Source organism: Brienomyrus brachyistius, chromosome 6, assembly GCF_023856365.1.
Source record: "Brienomyrus brachyistius isolate T26 chromosome 6, BBRACH_0.4, whole genome shotgun sequence".
NCBI lineage: Eukaryota > Metazoa > Chordata > Actinopteri > Osteoglossiformes > Mormyridae > Brienomyrus > Brienomyrus brachyistius.
In genome coordinates this window covers 6,297,338-6,305,908 of record NC_064538.1, presented here as the reverse complement: position 1 = coordinate 6,305,908, position 8,571 = coordinate 6,297,338, and positions in this window count along the sequence as shown.

The following is an 8,571-nucleotide window of genomic DNA, read 5'->3' as shown; positions in this document are numbered from 1 at the left end:
CTCCCTAGAAGGAAGAAACCTTGAGAGGGACCAGACTCAAAGGGGAAGCCCATCCTCCAGGGGCCGGCAGGGATAGTCAAATAGAGAGAGGAGAGCAAGGAAGATAAGCCAATGCCGAAGCCGAGTCTTCTTCCAATTGCCAGGCAACCAGAGGTAAGGCAGCGGGTCATACATGGAAGATCAGAACGGCGAGCTGGATGCAGGGACGTCACTGGTGGTGGTCGGGTGTGCTGGATATCTTGATAGATTGAGGTCTCCAGGCATCACCCCCAGGAGGAGTAGGAGAAATAAAATGTACAATTAGGCATAGTAGAGGAGGCTATTGGCAGTGCTAAAAGCTAGGTGAGTACAATATGAAGTGCAATCTGCAAGCTCCGGCAGATATGGCTATGGCAGCATCAGTAGGAGGGAGAGGCAAGTGGGAATGCCGGCATGGGGAGTCCCTGAAATGTCAGCACTCCAGTTCCACAAGAGATTGCAAAGCTAGAGTGACAGCACTGACAATCCAGTTCATCCAAAGCCAATGGCACCGATCCCCACCCAGCTCTACACCTCACACTACAGGTCTGACTGGGAGTGAAGAGTTAGAAGAGTTACCCATTCCTCCAAAGGTCCACCATCCTGACTGATCCCGGCAGGACCCAGAAGATGGTGTACCGGTAATCAAGGTTCACAGCCAGACCTTAAATAATAAGGCATCACCCAGTCATTTGGTGGGGTGTAGTAGTGTAAGCTTCTCCGCTGGAGGAAGTGTGCGAAGCAAATTGCGCAAAAAAAATATTAAAGCAACACCAGGGTTTACATCTAGATCCTTAAAATGATCGACCTGCAATTCCACCTTGAAAACCCAATTACCATATAAAGGATACAAGACGTAAAGATGAGAAATGACATGGCACACATTTGTTGTTTAGACTCTTGTGTCAGGTTCATTGAAAGCTGAAGGATCTTATAGTTTACTAGTCTAAGTAACAGAATGTCTAAACACTGTGCTTGCCTTTATGGGTTTTTAAGCAGAACACATAGGTATAGAAACATATTAACATTAGGTTTCACGATTCACTGACTGGAGAATAGGAGAATATACACATCAATATTACTACTTAAGTTAACTAACCCTAATCCCAACCCCTATTGGCACGGAACCCGCCAGGGTTCAGGTGAGATATAAATCTGTAATCTGTATCAAAGGTTTTGCTATCCATACCCACCCCATTAATGTTAGCTTCCCAGGGTTTCTTGTTAGACAAGCTCTGCGTCTCTCTATACCCCCATTTACTGCGCGACTGATTGTCCATTTATAAAGCATCAAATAGGGTGAAGATGGTTTTTGTTTACAATTACTCTGGAAGGTGACCAGATTTGAAAAAACTAAATACCATGCCTACGTGTATGTAATCTCCATCACAGTCCCCATTTTCCCCATAATCCTCGTTTTGATAGTGCCAATTTGTGTAATGTGAGTTTTTTTTTTTTTTTTTTTTTTGAAGAAACTGTTATAGAAGAACATACTGGACGCCACATGTGTACAATTACCCCTTTCTAATTAGTGGGGTCCGTTGTGTCAGCTACAGCCTTTACTAACATACACATAAGTATACAGTCTTACAGCACTCTGCATAGACAAACATTGCCGGTAGAAAGAGTTATTCTGAAAAGCTCTGACTTTCAATGTGGGACTGTAATAAGGTGCCCCTTTTGTAGCAGGTCTGTTCATCAAATTTCCGCCCTACTAGAGCTGCCCAAGAGAAGTGGAGCAGTGGAAACATGTGCTTTGGAGTGTTGAATTCGTCTGGGGGATGAATCGGGTTTTGGCGCTTGCCAGGAGAATAGTGTCTTCCTGAATGCATTCTAGTGAAATGGTTGTGTACCTGCCCGTGTGCCAACTGTAAGATTCTCACAATATTTGTGAGGGTTTTTTTTTATATAGTCCAAAACATATGGTCTCATAGTGTGCATCCCGTGTCATACTGGCATTCAGTCCTAGGTAACTCCTGCCATGTACATCCTTTAGATTCCAGGTTCATGGTAACCCTGACCAGCGGAAGTGGTTATTGAAAATGCGGCGATTGCATATACTCTACATATATTTGGACTTAGCACTTGGATAATAAAGATTTTTGATATTTGATTAAAAATAATACACACTTGACTGAAATATCCTAACGAAAGAGCCACAGGGAGTCTAACTTCCAGAAGCTGTTTCTGCCTTGCTGGGTCGTACACATGCTCAGATGATGTTGTCTCAAATGAGTCGGCATTAGTGCTGGAAGGTATACCAATTTTACTTTCCCGTTTGTTATTAATTTATCATATACCGCCATACTGCAGTAGCTCAAACAGCAGCTGTAATACGTCAATAGGCGCCAAATTATGTAATGTTGTTCGCAGGTGTGGAGCTATAGGCGGGGTGGGCGGGGCCACCGCCCCTGGGCCCGGGCCCTGCCCTGGATCGTAGAGGCCCCCCCCACCAGCAAAAAGACAACACTCTTATATACTAAATACACATAAAGTTATACTCATATAATTTCTCCGAAGCTCTTGACAGCTAAAACATTATGTTCATGCTTTAACTGTGACTTGCGATTTTATATATCTGTCATTTTTTGTATACATTTTTATTATGGTGGATGTGTTGTGTATTTTTTTTTTTAATTTTTAGAAAAGAAATCTGTAAAATCCCTACAACAAACTTAAAATATAATACATGGTAATATTTTAAAGTCACACTAAGCTGTTCCTATTGTATTTAATGGTTTTCCATTTGGGGGGCAGCATGGTGGTGCAGTGGTTAGCACTGTTATCTCACACCTCTGGGGCCCGGGTTCGAGTCTCCACCTGGGTCACATGTGTGCGGAGTTTGCATGTTCTCCTCATGTCATCGTGGGGTTTCCTCCGGGTACTCCGGTTTCCCCCCACAGTCCAAAAACATGCTGAGGCTAATTGTGTGCCCTGCGATGGGCTGGCCCCCATCTTGCTCTCGCGAGGTTTTTGTACCATGTGACATGGGACGTAATGCAGCGGGCGATAAAAATCTAACCATGATGCATTGCGTCAGGACCAGAATGTATTGCTTTACGCTAGCGCTATATGTGGGTGCATGAAGTGGAAAGCACCCAATAACAAACATAACATTTTTTGAAAAATGTTTTCTTCACTGGTGCAGTGAATTTAAATAAAGAGCTATGATGGTGCTGCAGTTGGCTTTGCATAGTGGTTAGTAGTAGCATTAGCCGCTGTGTGCGGCATTAGCTTCAGTCTTTACAGATGGTTCATGTTTTGTCTGTCTCCCTTTCGCCATTTATATTTTTCGCCGGGTACCCAAAATGCTGCTACACAAAAGATTTGAAAGTGTCTGGGGTATCTACTATAGTAATTCAGTCAGACGCCGACATATTTGCAGCGCATTCGTGAAACCGCTTTTCGCTCCAACGAGAAATCTCGTCATGTTGTAATATCGCGAGATCTCGTGACACGCGTTTCACTCCCACGTATTAGTAACAGTCATGATTTGATAAAGCGACAACCTGCGTAATAATTGGTAATACATAGAGTGTATTATTGTTCAGGCTAGCAGACTGTTATGGGTTGAGGTTAATGGTGCCTGTTACTTGTGAATTTTCACATTTGCAGGGATCTTCTGCCTCGTGAACGTGATAACGGGTAATTATGTTAAAAGAAGAAAAAAGCAGAACTGCAATGTGTGTAAGGCTGGTGCTGATTTTTCAGTCTGAACACAGTAAAATTTATACAAACTACCTGCATTCAAACTTGTATTCTTTATATAGTTTGGTTAATTACTATTTAGACTTGTATGTACTTTTTGATTGGAAATGGTTAGTTGTATATACATTGACTATTTTTATGATTAATTTCTTTGTTTATTTAATTTGGCAACAAATTTGCACTTTTAGAAGTATTGCTGTTCATTTTTGTGAAAGTTGTTACTAAATAAAACAAAAGAAGCAGACTTGTGTAAATCCTGTATTGGCCGTGTATACTTCCTGTAGCGTAGTGACAGCTTTTGTACGGAAGCCGTGAACGGCTGTGCTTGCAAATATATTTTCTTCTGAATAATTAGAAGGATAAGCATATTCTGTCGCCGCGAGATAGTCATGCCATACACAGCTCTGCTCGTTTTTGTACTGTAACTGTATTACTTAATTTGCGCATCCATGAATTTAACGTTGACATTAACTCAACATTGACATTGACAACGTTGACATTAAGTGTTGCACCTATGTGGAGTTTTACCGTGAATGGCATGTTATATCTCGTGTCTAAGTCGCACCATGGTCCAGGGGAATGCTATGTCATATCAGAACATGTGTCGATGATGTGGTAATATAAATATTTTAGATTACTGTCAATTTTAGTTTCAGAAATCCATCATTTGAGGAAAAAAGGCCAGTCATGACAAATATATATGGAATATAACAACAGGGTTTAGGCAGCTGTATTTGTTTAAGTGTAAAGATGCACATAGAAACATGCATGAGCTCATCTGAGAATAAACTGAGTGCAATGCAGATTTGTGACTCCTGCTGGAAAATGCGAATAGTGGCAGGGTCTTCAAGCAGTACATTTGTCTGAGAGTCTGTTAATATTACGAAAGGCACCGTTTTTTTTCAATGGCGCTAATTATCAAGAAGGAAATGGAGTACCCCAGTACCTGGTTTACGGGCACTGGAAGCTCCAGTATCAGTCAGACCTTCATGTAAGTATATGTGTGTTGAATGACTTAGCAGTTGGTTAAAAAGTAGACTTGTGCATGTTTCATCTTTACCAGGGGCAGAGGGGAAACTCAATAAATAGCCTTCTCTCACACTTCCAGGCCTGCAGAACTGAGCATGTCCCCTGGTTTTGTGCATATGTCTGTAGGCTTTGAGTTTTTCCTATGGGGGCTTCAATTTCCACCTAGAGTACAAATACGTGCAGATCAGTTGCATTGGGGAGTCCATACTGTGATGCTGAGTGGGTGTAGTAGGAGATTGAGAGATGAAACTCCGGATGATTTACTCCCTCTGCTAACTAACCAGAACAGGATTGTACCAATACCAAAATGATGTGTTTATAAATGTTTTTCACTACCCTGATTCATTCAGTGTATGCTAACGCTAACTATGACAACCTTAACCCCCACCCTGCCCTAACCATAACCATAAGTAACCAAGCAAAATACAAGAGGTTTTGCATTTTTAGTTTTTCCATAGCAGTCACAGAATTTTATAAAATAGAGTTTTCCTGATTTTCAGTTTCGTGGTCCCCATAAGGGAAAAAAAAACAGGTATTTATCACGTTATGGGGTAGGATAGGTATACCCGCTCGCACACACACACACACACACACACATGCACACAAATGGATAGATCAACACAGTTACTATGGATGTCGGTCCTGCATTAATGAGACAGAACTATCATACTTAATAGGATCATATCCCTAGTTCTACATATGCATAATTATATTTAAAAAAGATCCCACGCACCGAGCACATGAGATGTTTGAACTTCTGCCCTCTGGTAAACGTTACCGCAGCATGCATTGCAGAACAACCAGATTTAATAAGAGCTTCTACCCCCAAAGCCATCAGAATACTAAATGCTAATGAACATAAGTTTATGTGAAACCCTACTCTCTCTTACTCTCTGTGCACTTTATTACCACAACTTTTTATTAACAGTTTACTTTTTATTTATACAGTATAGTGCAATAATATAATCACGAATGGTGTGTGAGTGTGCCCTGCGATGGGCTGGCCCCCCATCCTGGGTTGTTCCATTGCTTCCGGGATATGCTCCGGACCCCCTGCGACCCAGTAGGATAAGCGGTTTGGAAAATGGATGGATGGATGGATGGATGTATACGTAACTAACAAGGGGGCTAACAAGAGGTGGCTGGGAGTGATTTCCACACGAGGGTTAGGAACACGAGGCAAGATGAGGGATAAAGAAGTACTGTAACTGGTATGGCTTGTTAGGGCGATGAAGGGGAAGAGACAAGCAGGGATATGGCAGCATCTCTATGCCATGACATTTATGGACTTATCTTCTGCAGAAAAGAAGCTTCCTCTGCTTTGTCAGTCAAGCAAATTCTCTTAAAGCTGATGTCATGAATTCTTATGAGGTTGTACCTAAGGCCCATCGATAACAGTTAGGAATCATTCAAGAGTCAGCTCTCCAAAGTTTTATTGGGTTCGCCAGAGAGATTACCTTTCTCTTCGATATGATGGTGCAATGTTGTCAGTAACTGTCTTTGATCAACAGAGATAGTTGATATTATTGGACGGTTTTAAAAACTAGCCTTGTGGAACTTTATAGAAATTAATAAAATCTTTCGTCATTTTCACAAGTGGTGATTAGAGAAATTTAGAGGCACTTTGGGCGGAGCTTAGTAGGGGTCCGTTTATGATGTCATAGGTGGGGGGGTTGTGTCCTTTATTCTAATTGGTCCAGAGTTATGTCCATATATGGTATTCTGATTGGTCCAGGGGTAATCTCCATATATAGATTTCTGATTGGTCCACTGTTATATCCGTATATGGTATTAGATGTGCTTGACTGTAAGGGGCCACGTGGGGCATATATGTCGCTAGGCTAAGGGGAACATGTAGGTTCGTCAGACAGGGGGCCGTTAAACTTTAAGAGGACAAAAATACATTACATGTATTTATTTAAGTGATATTTTTTATTACGTTTTAAGGAATAATAAATATTAAAACAAAAATATAATAAAAAACGTATAGCAGGACGAATGTGAAAAAGTCCATCAGGTGTCAAGCCGCAGTCACGTGCTGTTAGGTGTAGGCACTTTCCGTATTTTAAAAGAAGAAAGCACTTAAACTTGTTATATTTGACCAACATGTTTAAAGAAGAAAAATTTTAGCAGTAAGTTTTATTTCGATATAAGGTTGAAGAAAGAATTTAACCAGCAAACTTTTAGGAGGAATTACCTTTCAGTCGACCCTGACGTCGAAGGAAGTAGAAATGAGATGTTTACCTATAATGCATTTGATCAGCCTGTAGCGCATGCGCATAGAGACATATCCCAGCATGCTCTCTCTCTCTACTCATGTAGCACATGCGTATAGAGACATATCCCAGCATACTCTCTCTCTCTCTCTACTCATGTAGTGCATGCACGCAGACACACGACCCCATAAAACATCATATCCCAGCATGCTCTCTCTCTCCCCCATGTAGTGCGACCGTCATCCACTGTGCTGCGAGACTACAGAGTGGCTATAGCACACTGTTTAGACTCTGGCCCTGTGTATAGGAAGCACATAGCCAGCATCCCTTTCTGACAGAAAGCACATTAACTCTATTTATTAATCTGTCTTATTTGTAGTAGTATACAATAATCTATTTCTAATTTAAATAAAAATCCATCTCTAACACCACAACTCTGGCTTGTTCCTGGCCTTGCTCACAGTCTCTGGGATACAAACTCCATCAACACATTCAGTTCAACACAGAAGGAGAGAGGCTGCTCAACCACTGTTACACTTCCTTCCAGAATGTGTACAAAGCCCTCCCCCACGCCTCATTCGGCCAATCAGATCATCGCTCCATTCTGCTCCTGCCTGCCTACAGGCAGGAGCTGAAACAGGAAACTCCAACCCTTAGGACGGTGCACTGTTGGTCGGACCAATCAGATTCCATGTTACGGAACTGTTTTGATTACACGGACTGGGAAATGACTCAGTCTGCGGATTTATCAAGAAATGCGTGGATGATCAACTTGGTGTTATTTTCATGGACAAAAAACTTGCCTTTTTTCAAAAGTAAGAAAATTTCTAAGTGATCCAAACTTTTGAACGGTAGTGTGTTTACATTTTATCCTTACATTCAATGAATTATTTAAAATAAAATCAATTATGAATAAATGATCAATTTGCATCTTGAACACTTATGCAACAACACTTGCAGGCTGTAAAAATTCCGCAAAAAGGTATTATGTAATTAATTGTTTAGTCATAACAACAAAGTATTAAAACAATTCAGAATTTTTTACTTGCCATCAGATATTTTAAATCCATTTTAGTGGTGTTCAGGAGCCGGACTGCTTGGGAGAAGAAGATATTGCACAGTCTAGCAGACCGGCTCCTGATGCTATAGAATCTTCTAGGTGAAGAAGGGGAGTGTAGCCTGTGGGAGGGATGGTGGAGGTTCAGCATCGATGCTGGTGGCTATTTGGATGCAGCGGGAGGTGTCAAGGTCCTGCAGGCTGGGTGAAGAACTACTGATGATGCACTCAACTGTCTGCACAATCCTCTGAAGGTCTCTGTGCTCTGAGGCGTGGCAGTCTCCATAACAGACTGTACTACAGCTGGTCAGAACGCTGTAGAAGGTGGCGAAGACAGATTTGGGGAGGTGTACTTTCTTCAGTCGATGCAGAAAGTGCAGGCATTTCCGGGATGTTTTTGTCAGGGAAGCGGTGTTGCTGGTCCAGATGAGGTCCTCTGTGATGTGAACACAAAAGAACTTGGTGCTCTTCACTTCTCTGCTGTAGTGCCATCGATGGTGAGTGGGGAGTGGCCAGCCTTGGTCCTTCTGAAGTCAACAATCA